The sequence below is a fragment of the Rhinolophus ferrumequinum genome, chromosome 14 (assembly GCF_004115265.2).
Source record: "Rhinolophus ferrumequinum isolate MPI-CBG mRhiFer1 chromosome 14, mRhiFer1_v1.p, whole genome shotgun sequence".
NCBI classification, from domain to species: Eukaryota; Metazoa; Chordata; class Mammalia; order Chiroptera; family Rhinolophidae; genus Rhinolophus; species Rhinolophus ferrumequinum.
The window spans coordinates 47,880,157-47,895,316 of NC_046297.1; the positions used below are offsets into that span (position 1 = coordinate 47,880,157).

The window sequence follows — 15,160 nt, forward strand, 5'->3', positions numbered from 1 at the left end:
GGGACCCCAGGAGAAAGTCAGCTCAGCCTTGGAGGATAGTTCATAGATGGTTTAAAGTGAGGCCAAGATGAATCGTAGCAATAATAATAGTAATAATAAGTAAGATTTATTGAGTAACTAATGGATGTCTTGCATGGATTATCTCATTTAACATTCACCACACACCTAGGAAATAGATGTGTAATGGTCATTTTCAGGTTACAAATGCAATTTTAGCAGATGAATGATTAAGTGACTTTCCCAATGCTAAGGAATTGGATTCAATCCCAGGCTGTGTGACTTTAAGACCCACTGGTAATAAGCGTATATACTCAGGAGTGTGGGAGGGGCTGTTACTTTGGGGAAATAGTGCATGAAGACATGAACTGCCTATCAAAGTTCCTAACCTTGAATATAAATTTAATAAGTATTTGTTGAAAGAGGTAGAAAGGGAGGGATGAGGGAATGAAAGAAGGAATGGACAAAGAGACAAAGTCATATTTAAAGAACTGTAATAAGATGCATATGGTCAAAGAACGGAGTCTCAAGCCCTGTCAAGAAGCTCCAAATGTTTTCCTAAAAAGAACTGAACGGGTATTAGGCATGTTGTTCTCTGTTCTCCTTCTGAGATTATTTCCTCCAATTCACCATTTTTTAAAGCTGTACATGTGACTGATAGTCCTTTCTCCAGTGCATATCAGAGTCACTTCTGTTGGGATTTTACAAGTTTACAAAAGTCTTTACATTTTACTGGACTACCTGGGGCCTTGGGGACCATGTTCTTGCCTCAAGAGTCTCACCATCCTTAGAGTACTACAACAGATCGCCTACTGGATTTGACATCTAAGAACTTGATGGTCAGGATATTTCCACTTCTATTTTTGTGTCTCTTTCCCAGATTTCTCCCTTGCTACACATTTTGTGTTCAGCCCATCTCATCTGCCATCCAGCAGTACTTGTGTTTCTTGCTCAGTTATCAAGCCCAAGGGGAATGTGTTTCCACAAGACACAAGCCTGATTTCAGTAAAATTAAAATAGCTGCATTCTTGTCAATCCTGTCCACCTTAAGCATATAATGTTCTTAAGGGTTATTAAAAAAACTACATATGATGTTACTTATGATACTGTGTAGGCCTATTATTACGACACTTTGTTTTTTAATCTTATATAAGGGTTTGAATATCATGTTGATGAGATTTTTCTAATTCCTGGCTATATTATAGTTTATGTGCCCCTATTTTAAAGTGCATGTGTTACGGTTTCTGGAGTTGAGAACAGTACCATGTACAAATATCGTCATATATTTAAGATACTATAATGAAAAAGAATGATGAAATAAAAGAGGTGGGCAATGATGTATTTGTTTATTACATGAGATTGGAAGAGGTGGCAGGTCAGAAAAATCAATTTTTTAAACTATTTATTATTTATTCATTCATTTATTTTTACACTTTATTTATTCATATAGACATTCAGTGTTATTTCACATGAATTTTAGTGTACGAAGTTGAACAATTAAGTTCACGAACTCATGCTGGTAAAAGTGCTACACACCTCATTGCTGAATATCAGTATGGTCACCTTTGAAGTACTTCCCTTGGGAAACTATGCACTGACACCAGCACCTAGTCCACCCTTCAAAGCAATTTTGGAACTCTTCTTTTGGAATGGCCATCAGAGCTGTTGTTGGATTACCCTTCATGTCCTGAATGTCATCAAAATGTCTTCCTTTCACTATTTCCTTTATCTTTGGGTAAAGAAAGAAGTCATTGGGGGCCAGTCAGGTGAGCAGGGAGCGTGTTCCAATACAGTTATTTGTTTATTGGCTAAAAACTCCCTCACAGGCAGTGCCGTGTGAGCTGGTGCATTGTCGTGATGCAAGAGCCATGAAATGTGGGCAAAAAGTTCAGGTCATTTTCATCTTTTTCACGCAGCTTTTTCAGCACTTCCAAATAGTAAACTTGGTTAACTGTTTCTCCAGTTGGTACAAACTCATAATGAGTAATCCCTCCGATATCAAAAAAGATTAAGAACGTTGTTGCAATGAGTCCATGAACTTAATTGTCAGACCTCCTACAGCATAGTGCTTGGAGACAAATCAAGTTTGGTGGTGCTGTCAGATAGGCCTCTGGAGCTTAAACTTCTAGTAGTGTTTTAAATTTCTTCCAGAAGTCAATTTAAAATATTTATAAAAACCTCTATAAAAGGGGTTTCTGTGATAAGTTAATGCCATAGGCCCAATCAAGGCCCTGTAGATGTCTGATTTTCTACTGCATACTGGTAATCTGGATGGCACCCGTGTGACGTCTGGGGCCAGAGCAGGAGTTTTACCTGGAATGAAAGTTAGGAAGCAAGACTGGAAAAGTGAGTGCTGGAGGAAGCGTGTGCTTAGCATAAAATCCAAGTTTAAATGAAGATTAGTAGACACGAAATGAGGCAATCAAGTACAGATTTGAAAATAGTGTTGACCAGGGCAAGGGGAGGAGATGCACTGAAAAGTCCAGGACACAGGTATTTATAAAGGCAGGGTTTGGGAGCATCTTCTATCTGGTTCAGAGAAGGGTTAGGTTACCTACACAGAAGGTTGACAGGGACTCTGGAGGTTGGTGATGTTGACATGGGGAGAAGGAAAAAGAAGGGATGTACGTGATCTCAGAAAGTACATGCTACTTTATTTTCTGTTTCTATGTGATATTCTTACATATGTAACAGTGATTTTCAAAGTACTTTCATTTTACTAGAGGACAGAATCCTACATGGAGCCTTGGTACAGAGAAGAAATAGAAGCAGAGCTGCAGTGGTTGAAATGGGTGACAGTTGGGACAATGCTTTCCTCTTCTCTTCAGGGGGCCCTAAGAAGAAGCAGTTAGTTCCTACAGGGTTTAATGGTATTTGAGAGGAAGTATAGAATTAAAGAAAAATTTTTAGTTCAAAGTGAATTAAAATTTTAGAATATTTTTGTGTAGATATTCTGTATGTGCTAGTAATAGAATATAGTTATTTTAAGTCTTTTAATTAAATTGAATTAAATTTAATTTTTGGTATTATTAGGTCATTTACAGCATAATATATAGGTTGAGAGTAACTATACATCCAGACTGCCTGGGATTTTCCAGTTTCACCACTTACCTTAGACAGATGCCTTATTCTTTCTGTGTATCAGTTTCCTCAGTGGTAAAATTATATCTACCTCATATGTTCTATTGTGAGGACTAAATGAATTAATATATATAAGCCCTTAAAATGGCCCTTGGTGTATGGTGTGTATTATATAAATATTTTGTTGTTTTTGTTATTATTAATAATATTTTCTGTACCTTGTTATTTGCAAGCAGATTGCAAACTTCCTGAAGTCAGAAGCACTATTTATATTTTTTTCTATCTTGAATGACTAGAATAATGTTTTGTATTTTTTTTTTTTAAGATTTTATTAGGGAAGGGGAACAGGACTTTAACAGTGTGTACTTCCATGCCTTTTTTTCCCAAGTCAAGTTATCTTTTCAATCTTAGTTGTGAAGGGTGCCGTTCAGCTTCAAGTTGTTGTCCTTTCAGTCTTAGTTGTGGAGGGTGAAGCTCAGCTCCAGGTCCAGTTGCCATTTCTAGTTGGGGTACAGGGGGTACAGCCTACCATCCCTTGCGGGAGTCAAACTGGCAACCTTGTGGTTGAGAGCCCACGCTCCAACCAACTGAGCCATCTGGGAGGCAGCTCAGCTCAAGGTGCCCTGTTCAATCTTAGTTGCAGGGGGCAGAGCCTACCATCCCTTGTGGGACTCAAGGAGATGAACCGGCAACCTTGTGGTTGAGAGCCCACTGGCCTATGTGGGAATCGAACCGGCAGCCTTCGGAATTAGGAGCATGGAGCTCTAACCGCCTGAGCCACCGGCCGGCCCCTAGAATAATGTTTTGTATGTAATAGATGTTCAGGAAAGTAATTAATAAATTAACCAACTATTAATTGGGCACCTGCTATGACACCAAGGCACTCTTAGGGTTTGCAAGCATAAAGATAAATACAATAGGGCTCTTGAAAAACCTACAGTATAATGACCCTAAATTAAGTAAAATATAGCATAATCAAATATAGTTAGGAGTCCGCCCTGACTCTGGGGGAAGGGCCCCCAGTGGAGTAGCCTGGTTGCCTGCCGCCTCTGGAGCCAGCAGCCACCAGGCCAGGGGTTACTACGGAGTGATGGGTGACAATGGCTCTACGGAATACAGCGTTCATGAGACCTGGAAAGAAGCCACCAATGTTTACTTGGTAGTGATACTCATTAGCTTTGGCCTCTTCACATAAACCAAGAAAAATAAAAGGAAAATCAGGCGGATATTCAGTGTGCTACCTACAGAAGAAACTTTAGTCAGAGCCCAACTTTCATGACAAAATAAGCAAAATTCGTTTAAGGCAGCAATGGGAAATGTATTCTATTTCAAGGAAGTATGACCATCAGTAGCTACAAAGCAAGGCTGACAGTGTGTATCTCTCAGAATGAAATCTCAGAAAATTTCAGCAACATATGTAATTGTTAAACAGCATGGTAGCAAGCTCCTAATTCCACTAAATCATGAACGGCATTTTTTTAAAAACTTCTGTCACCATAAAATCATTCTACTTGTGACTTTTTCCCAATTATTTTGTGTGTTTTGTTTTGCTTTCTAAAATTGCATCTCCGAGTCTTTTTTTACACAAATAAAAAGTGGTTCAAGAGAATTGAAAACAGAGTCTGCATGTACCTAGGAAGATAGACTATACCTAGAGATGGTGGTGATTTTCCTTTGTGAAGATCTTTGATCAGTCAGGAATGAAAACCCATCTATAGGAGCAAGGATCTGGACCTTATGCCTCTTTGATTTGAACATTTTGGCAAAATTTAGAAAATGAAAATCCAGTCATTAGGATAATTTGTTCTCAGATTGCATTCTGTGATAAATGTAATATGGATAATGGACTAATTTGTGTTCTTATTGCAGTTGTTACCACCCTTTAATGGAATTAACGATTCGCCTCTTTCAGAACTTGCACAGCAGACTGTCTTTCCTGCATCATGAAGCATACCCACCTGCTTATTATGGAAGCTTTCTTCCACTGGAATTTTTTCCCCTTAACTGTGTTCCTAGGAGTTCGTTTGTTTATTTGTTTAAATTCCACAGTTTTATTTCTACCACAAGAATCTTCTTGAGGCCAGACAGGGGCCACACTGCTGAATAAATGGGCACCTCTGTGCTGGTGTTAGCAACTTCCTTTTCAGTCATATGACTATCAATGGTTAATGCAATTATCTGGTTTCTTATGCTTTCTTAGCATAAAAGCTTCCCTGAAGACTCTCATGTCTTGTATAATTGCATACTGTACATTGAAATGTTTTAACCTAACTTTTCATATGTATTTAAATAAAAGCTGGTTGGAAGCAGTGGCCGTGGTCATTGTCCATGTAACTGGCCAAGAATTAGTGTTTGAAGCAAAGCTATTCTTAATTTTAAGAGTTAGAGTTAATATTTCAGCATTATTTTCTTTTCCCTTTGTAATTGTAAAGGAAAAGAATATAAATTCTGAGTGAAAAGACTTAGACCAGATGCAATCATTCAGGGAAATTGAATTTACTTTTAAAATTTAATTTCAGCACTCAAAATTGTATATAGTATACCAGGTGAATTGTTGACCAAATGGAATAATTCTTTCTTAACTCACAAATGAATGATTGTACCACCTACCCAAAGCATGAAAAGCTATGTATAACTAAAAGGATTGGAAACAGTTACAATTACAGGCTGGGGTAGCAGAACGGCAAGGAGACAATCTTCCTGAACTTCGGTTTGCTCTCAGGAGCACCACTGTGTATTTCCATGAGCAGAGAATGTAATCAGAGGCAGGAGCAGTTTACTTGCTGCCACTGACATGGGTCACAGTCTGGACAAATTACAAAAACTGGCTATCGCAAATGGCTTGTAAAAATAGTGTACGGAAGGAAGGAAGGAAGGAAGGGAAGAAAGAAGGAAGGAAGGAAAGGAGGGAGGGAGGAAAGAAGGCTCAAACTAGGGGAAGTAACAAAAGTAGTGTACAGGAATAAATACAAACCACAATGATAAAAATATATAATTAATTAAATTTAATGTAAATTATTGTAATAAAGGAGCTATGATAGAGGTATGTAAAAAATATTTAAAAAAACACTTTGGTAGAACAGCTACATGAGTGAATTTTTTCCGTTGGTAACAGTACCGTGAATTTTGTTTGAGTTGAATCTTGAAGAGTGTATGTGTATTAGTTCGCTAGGTCGAAAAGTGTGAAAAAGACTTTTGCCCAAAAGAATAAGTATGAGGCAAAAAGCAGCATGACAGTGGCAAGGCCTTTAGATGCTGAAAGAGTGAGTTGTTATCTGAGTAAGATGTAAAGGTAAGCAGGAACACGAACATAGATACACAAGTGTGCCATTGGGACTTACGCAGGACTCAGTCGTGTAGGAATTGCATGACTGCAGGTTTCACTGCACAAATATTTGTGGATACTGACAATTTCTATTCCATATTGAGCAAGTCCATCAAGTTCCCTTTGGGGCTTTTGGATCTTTATATATAGATACTTTTTTTTTTTTAATGGAAAACTAAAAATGAATGACTTTGGTCTTTAGTGGCTCTGATGAAGTGACATTAAAGGTTTACAAGTAACTGAGAGAGTGTAAATTTTGAACTATTCACTTTTCCAGGCTTAATTTTGAAACCGTGTTTTTCTGTACAGAAATTAGATTTTTCTTTTTATATAATGAAATGTCAGGAACATAGTCATGGGAAGTTTTCACTTGGACAGAAACCACAAGTTCAAAGTCTACTGTAATTTTGTAGGCGGAAGAACAAGAGTTGTACTTGGCCATAGCACATTTCGTCCTCTCGATTTAGGAGGATGAGAGCCATCAAAATTCCTGAGGTGGCCTGTGTGAGATTTTGTTGATTTAGCTGAATTTTGCTCTTGTCTTTTGTACTTTCCTTTATTTAGCCTCATCACTGGTTTATATAGTTACTGTTTCATTAGGTATTTTATGCCTTTAGTTTTCTTTACTATGCTTAGCCCATAGTAAAAATTCAATAAATAGCTGTTATGTAAGTAACACAGTTTGACTTCCCACACCAATTTACTAATATAAAATCCATGACAAATGATAAATTTGTCAGTTACATATAGAAATGAAAAACTCCCCCCAAATCTCCATCCTTAAAATATTATGAAAGTAGTAGAAAAGGAAACCTTCTATCCTAAGGACACCACCAAAGGCCCTTCCCACCTTTCTCGCTGCTTTCGATGCTGATGACCTCCTGGCCTTGCTTGAACCCAGGCTCCTACATCCTGGGAATGGATCACTGTTTCAAAGTTGACAGGTAACACATCTTTTTGTTTCTTAGGGCAAAGGAAGACGGAAAGTAAAACAAAATGAAAACCTCTACTTACTTTGTCAGGGCACCAACATTTTCCAAGTATTGGAAACTTGGTTTTCAGTACATTGCCATGTGTTGAAAAGCACGTAGTTTTCAGAATTGGATCTGGGATCAAAATTAGGCTCTGATTCTTGTGTTTCCAAGCTTGTGACCTAGGTCAATTTACTTTCTCCACCATAAAATAATGAATAATAACATCTACCTCACAGAGTTGTTTCGAAGACTGAAAAGGAGACCAAGCGTGGTCACATGTAGCACAGGGGGCATTGCCTGTTACACAGAGAAGGTATCCAGTACGCCCTGGGTGCTTGTCTCCCTGCCAAGTCATGCCTCCTGTCTTCTGCAGGCTACTCACATTCTAGAGCTCCGAATCATAAAACTTACTTAGAGATAGTTATTATAAATAAGACTTGACTGAATTCTTTCTAACTGTGTACATTGAGTGGTATGTAAGTATAAGAAGCACACTTTCCTGTTGTCCTGGGTTTGAGGAAACCTGCTCACCCCATTCATCTATCACAGGCGTGGTCATGGTGGTTATGAAGCCCAATCAGTGTATTTCTTTCTTTAGCCAAAGAGACTGATAAAACATTGGGCATGTAGCATGTGATCTCAGTCAGGACAATTCTTCCCTAACTTTTCACCATAAATGTTAGTAAAACTATCTCTTTCCGCTGGACTTGATAAGTTGGCAGAATATGAGACTGAGGGTGGCATGAGCTCTCTTGTATACTACATGAAGAAGAACTGCCTGAAGGGGGGCGGGGAGAGAGAGAGAGAGAGAGAGAGAGAGAGAGAGAGAGAGAGAGAGAGAGAGAGAGAGAGAGAGAGAATCTTATGGTATCAGTTGAATCCCTGAATACAGACAGTCCAGAAGCCATCTTTATCCCTAGACTTCCTCCATTTATGCATAAACTGTTTGAGATGGATTTCTGTTATTTGCAATAAAAAGAATTCTCAGAGTATACATATTGGCTTCTAGAAGAACTTACTTTGACTACATATATAAAAAAATATCAATTAGCCCTTTCAACACATCTATAATTTTGTAAAGATAATTTTATTTTGGAAAGGATATATAGAAAATTATTTCATATTTTTCTATTTTTCTAGGTCCCTAGTATTAATAGGTAAACTAATTATGCTTATAAAATAGAATCAGCCTTGCTTGCATTAAGGGAAGTGTATTAATATTGACGCTGGGTGACTAATTCTCATATTCAAATGAACCTCAGAAGCCACTTGGTTTAAAAATCCCAAGAAAAGTCAATACCAGCACCAAAAACAAAACCATAGACATGCTGAGAATACTTGTAGGTGTTAATCGGGGCAAGTGCTTGACTAAGCTGCTGGATACAAGCCCCTGACAGCTTCTGTAGAATCTCAGAAGTATCTGCAGTGTGGTACTCTACACCTCACCACTCTCAGGTGACAGGGGATTTTGGACAATTAAAGAGAAGATATTAAAAAGAGTAATTTTTTTCTAAATAATCAAGAAAAATGGCAGATTACAATGATATAACAAGACTAAACATTTATTTCCCCAAAGTCATAAAACCCAGGAACTCAGTCTTCTTAGAGACTATCACCCCCAGCATGCTATTAATAATAAATCAGCCAGTGTTCATTTATTCCTCTATTCAATGGATATTTATTTATTGAGTTCCCATTAAGTGCTAGTTACTGTTCTAAATACTGGGGATGCAGCATTGTACAAAACAGAAAGGAGTCTCTGCCCTCATGGGGATTATATTCCAGGGGGCAGAAATTTTTAAATAAAAATCAGTAAAATATTCAATGTATTGGATGGTGCTAATGCTCTGGAGGAAACGAAACTCCATGGCCTGGGTGGAGGGGGTGGACCGGAGTTGTACTTTGAAAAGGGTGAATGGAAAAGACCTCACAAAGAAGAGGTAAGGGGGCAAGCTATTGAGATATCCAGGGAAAGAGTATTCACGGAAATGGGATGAGCAGGTGTGAAAACAAGACAAAACAAAATATCAAGGAAGTCAACGTGGCTGGAGAGGAGACAAGGTAGAAAAGGTAATGAGATGAGGTCTGACAAGTAGTCAGGGCCAGATCTTGTAGAAATCTTGGAGCCAATCTAAGGAATGGGCTTTTATTCCACACAGAAGGAAAGCCATCTAAGGATTTTGAGCAAAGGGGGCTCATTATCTGAATTAAATTTTGGAAGGATCCCTCTGGCTGCTGTGTTAAAAGGATACCTGGGGTGCTGGGAGGTGCAGAACCACAGAAGACAGTTAAGACAATAAGTCAGTAATACTGGTGCCAGATGATGGTGGCTCCATCTTGGTAGAGGTGGAGGTGGGAGACATGTTTAGATTCTGGATTTGTTTGGAAGGTAGACTCAACAGATTATCAGCTGAATACTTTTTAAAATCCTTAATGGTGATAATATTGTCAAGGTAATATACACACATGTACATATGTATACATATATATACTATTGAAAAAACAATATGAGTATAATAAGTCTGCAGTTTTCATCAATATCAAATATGTAATAAAGAATGTTTTATCATATGCAAGAACTACATTAAGTAGAACTTGAAAGAGGAAACCATTCCAAGCTAAATAATCATCTGAGAGAGAATCTGAGGTGTTAACTCGCACCCCTCGCTCTGACTTTAAGGGTTTGTGCACAGGATTTCTAGACCTCTCTCCCTCCCTTCCTCTGTCTTGCTGAAAATAAGACCTGGTCTTATATTAAGTTTTGCTCCAAAAGATGCATTAGGCTTATGTTCAGGGGATGTCATCCTGAAAAATCATCCTAGGGCTTATTTTCCAGTTAGGTCTTATTTTCGGGGAAACACAGTATATATAATAACATTTTTGAAAATGTCATTTATTATTGTTCTAATTAAAAATATTACATTTTTATTATTAGAATTAAATTTACCATTCATCTTTGCATTGTGCAATGCCAGTTTTAACTGCAAATATAACAGCATTTTACTCATATATAGAATCACTGAAATTACACAATTTGTATTATGTAACTTTTTCATGTACATATTTAATTATTACTAGAACAGTGAAAACTTATTGAACTGTTTTTACTTCAATTCTTGATATGTGCACCTTCTACTAACACTCCTGTGCCTTAGGCTTACTGATCAGTGAGGAAGAATTGAAAGGAGAAAGAACTATGCATTGTCTTACCTTTTCCTTTCCTTCGATGTCAACATTTTGAGCATAATTGGTGGGCTAACACAGAGACGCAATGCAAATAAGAAGATATATGGTAGGATTTATGGATTATTCATGTTTCTTAGAATACCGTTGCCTCCTTTCTGCATTTGAGGCAAGTTCTGTTTGAATTGAAAGTGAAGTTTCTAGGGTTGTGATGGCCCCACTTATTCAGTAGAAGGCAACGTGCTGAACTCCCACTCACAGTAGGTCCATGGGATTTCTGTGCTCACAGGACACTGAGACCACTATGCAAATGAAGTGTCAAGAAATGACAGACATGCATATCGCACACATCTCCTCTGCTCACAAACATGCTCTCCAATGTCCCATTGGATCTCACTTGCAAAATATACCTTCAAACGTTATTAAGAATTTCCAGGTAGCAACATCAGAACATTAAATGAAGTATGGGGTGACCACAGAAGTTGCACACCCGTGAACCCAGCCCTGTCTCTACCTTACATTTCATTAAGTCCCTCCCCACATTCCTTTTAAAATTTGCAATGAAAATTCCTGCATTCTCATGTATTAGAGCACGAGGGTCACAGTGTTTACTGAACAGTTTTTCCCTCCTACCTTTTTTGTCTTTTCTCCCTCTTTCATTTCCACTTCCTTCACTCTTGGATTTGCCCTGGAAACTCCCAAATCTTTTCAGCTTTTCTTAAATTGCATAGTGCACTCCCCATTCCCACATGCCAACCCAAACTTTCCCCAGCCAAAACTCAAGCACAGGAGCAAAGAGTACCTTTCTCACCACACCGCTCCTCAAATATACCTGCAATAGATTTCGCTATTAACATAATTACTTAAAAGGGATTTGGCTGTTATTTGTTAAGTTAGTTTTCCTCACCTCATTATCTCATGACTTCTATACAAACATCATCTGTTTCACTTTTAAACATTTTTGAAAATGTGATACAATTTCAAATCAATGTGCACATTGAATGTAACTGTTTCTGGTATGTTCAAATTTGAGCTAGGAAATGTGTAACCTCAGACCTATTTGAAAACATTCTGTGGCCACTAATTAAAAGGGAATATTACACATGGCATCCACCCCCGGTTCCTGAATTGGAGTCCACACATACTTTTATGACAATAGTCATCATTCAGATTTATAAGTATTTACATTATGTCTCTCTTCTATACTGGAACACTCTGAGGGAACAGACTGTATAATATTTAGAGGTATAACCCCATCACTACCTGCAAAATTAACTTTAGGACCTTAATAGAAAGTATTCAGCTTTGCTGAATTCACTTGTATCCTCAAAGAATGAAGGACTGTTTCTTATTTCGGAGGTTATAATTTTAGTTGAGCTTTCAAAAATACATTTTAATATATATAAGCCATTCTTTATAAACTGCTCTACTAATTTTGGTTGGTTTATGTGGAAAACCATACCTAGAAATCTATATGGGTTAAGAATACACAGGCACCCTAATTTAAGACTTTTATTTTGTTTTTACCTACACCTTTAGTCCCTCAAATCTCTGAAGATAATTTTTTCCAACACTAACCTTAGGTAAGAGGTTGATGGCTTGTGTAGCAAAACTATGCTCACCATGCTACCCTTCTTTCTAGGCACGGCTCAGTGGAAATGTGTTCCCATTTGCAGGTATATTTTCTTCTGACTTTCAAGGTCACTGCCAGGGAACCAGGACAAAACAACTAAGTGGACACAGAAAAGGACTATATAATTCTATCACTACCCACTATTCATATTTATTTTACAGAACCCTTTGAATTGGGAGCAAACTTGAAAATCATTTCATTTGACTTCTTTCTTAATTCAGTGATCTAGTGTATATCACCTCTGACAAGTTTATAAAAATTCATCTCTGAGTTCCAGGCTCTGAATCAAGATTCAAAAGTGTGTCCCTGGAGTATGAAGGAATGTGTTCCTGTTTTATACTTAGAATGCCTCTTTAAGGTGGCATTTCTCAGTCATCACCATAAGCTACATGCCTTTTGATCTCATAAGACCTCAGCTTTCAGAATATATTACTTTTTAAACCATTCTTTTCTTTTAGGAATTTGGAGAACTTGCTTTTTTGGAATTTATTTGACTATAAATGGCAAAAGTTACAACTCTGAATATAACTACTATTTTTTATTTATTTATAAATATGCACCTATACCTAAGGGGAGAATATATGAGATGAAAACCTCCATTTGTTGATTATTTAACAAGTATTTGAGGACTTACTAACACTTTTTGTAGTCCCTGAAGATAAAGTGATGGTCTCAAAATCATGACTTCTGCCTTCAGAAAGCTTATAGTTTTGAGGGTAGATAGGTAATTAAACAAGTAATCCTGACGGACGCTGAGGACTTTTCCCATGTGAGGAAAGATGTGGGAATATATGTTAGACGCACCTACTTGGTTTAAAATATTCAGAGTTTTCTTGGACAAGAATGTTTAAGCTGATAATTTGGAGAAGTAGAAGTTGTCAAGATGAAGAGAGCCAGGGAACCACATATTTGATGGCCCAGTGACCAGAGGGATTATGATAAATTAAAGGAACTGAAAAAAAAAAATCAGTATGGCTGGTGTGTGATTAAAGAGGCATCAAATGAGATTGGAGAGGAAGGCATGAGCCAGATTGTTGAGGGCCTTGTAAATTCAGTGAGAGCTGTAGCATTTAGTACTCAGGGAAATGGGAGCTATTGAAGAGTTTTAAGCAAGGCGATTCCAGATGACAGGCTGCATGGGACAATGCATGGAGTCTGTCGTGGGCTTGAGCCAGCACAAGGGAGCCAACTGTTAAATATTCAGGAATTTTGCCAACTAGTTGTTAAACTGTCAGCAGCTTAAAATAGGCCATGGTGGGAAAATTTACGTGTTGGAAACTGGCAAACACCACAAAAAAGGGTTTTTGTCATGGTTGTTGTTGGAAGGCTGGTTTACCAGCACACCACTGGATAGATGTAAGGAAGATGGGAGACGAGGAGAAACATGTTGGCCTGGACCAGGGTGGTAGCAACAGGAATGGAAACACGTGGTTACCTTTGAGAAATATCCAGGTATTATCTGTGTTTGTGGAAGTAGACACAGAGATAGAAAAATAGGCATAGCAGGTCCCAGGCTCATCTCCAACCCATCACTGAACTTCCAACCTGACACCCTTCAAGTAGTTCCAGTTTGAAAGCAAAGGTCAAACTCTTTGGATATTCCATTCCACATTTAGTCATACCATTTGTTTTTTAAGAATATGAGTATTAAATATCTTACCATAAGTTCTTGTGAACAAATTAATAACTCTATACTTCAATTTTGATAATACTATCAGTAACATATAGCCAGAGCCTTTTTCTATCCAGAGACTCTTTTGACTTACCTGACATGTATTGCTAATGTTTTCCAAGCTCTCCCAATGACAACACGAATGCCAAATGTGGAAGGCAAGTGGGACATTCAACTGTATCTTCTCATGTGATTCTGCAAAGATGACACCGAAGCAGCTGCTATGATTCTGTAAAAGTTTTATTTGTAATTTTATGAGATTAGGACACACACACAAATCCATATGGTATGTTCTCTTTGGTTTTCAGCAAGGATTATACATCATATAGAGAGGTAGGAAGCAGAAGAGAATATATTATTTATTTTTGGCCAATTCAGTTGCTAAGCAGACTCATTATTTGTGTCCTGGCTCAAAGGTAGCACCTTCTGAATGTGGATCCGAATATTTATTTTTTTCTTGTTTGTGTCAGATACAGGGGATGTATGCTTCACCAATACTTACCCTTTCTGCGATTGAAAGGCCATATCCTGTCATTTTTACACTCCAAAGATGATTTTGTTTAGATAGAGGAAAGTGTCAGGAATGAAGCCTTCTGACAGCAGGGTGAAACTCTCACATTTAAAGAATTCTCACCAGAGGTGTTTGTAATCTCCCTCCAATTTTCCCTTCCTCCAAAAACCTGTTTGAAGATAAAGCAGAGTGTAACCTGTGCCCTGTCAACTTCCTGCAGTGTTAACTCAAAAACCTCCATCAGTCACAGAGTACATCATTTAACAAGTTCCTGGTGATTGGAAATGAGTTCCAGATCACTTTCCATAGGACTAGCTGTGTATTCCCCCGGCCATCGTAGCTCTTCATTAAATTTTCGGAAGGTGGTATCTAGCTTCATGATTAAAGAATCTTGAAACAAGACCCTGTGTGATTCCGTGTCAATAAATTCATCTCATTTCCCTAAAACTAGGAAGAGGACAAATGGCTTATGAGAATTTGATAGCTTTTAAAAAATAAGAGTATGAGAACACCCTTGATATCCTGAGTTTGTTGCTATGGTCATTATTTTATTTTTAATGTAAGGATAAGTCCAATTCATTAAATCTTTTTTTTTCCTTTCAGTTCAATTAAAAAACAAAACAAAACTTCCTTTCACCATGCATTATACCTGCATTTTGAGGCTATTGTGGTGAACAAAACAAATAAATCCGTTGCTCTAACGGAGTTTGCATTCTAGAAATACATGATTGACTAAATGAAAGAACGATGGCAGGGGTTGAACCAATTTTGCACTTAAGATTCC

The 15,160-nt window shown here is 37.7% G+C and overlaps 1 pseudogene; it reads left to right on the forward strand.

Annotated features, from left to right (window-relative positions):
• Nucleotides 1–2,735: 2,735 nt before the first annotated feature.
• LOC117033725 (small integral membrane protein 19-like) lies at nt 2,736–4,469 on the forward strand (annotated as a pseudogene).
• The last annotated feature ends 10,691 nt before the right edge of the window (nt 4,470–15,160 follow it).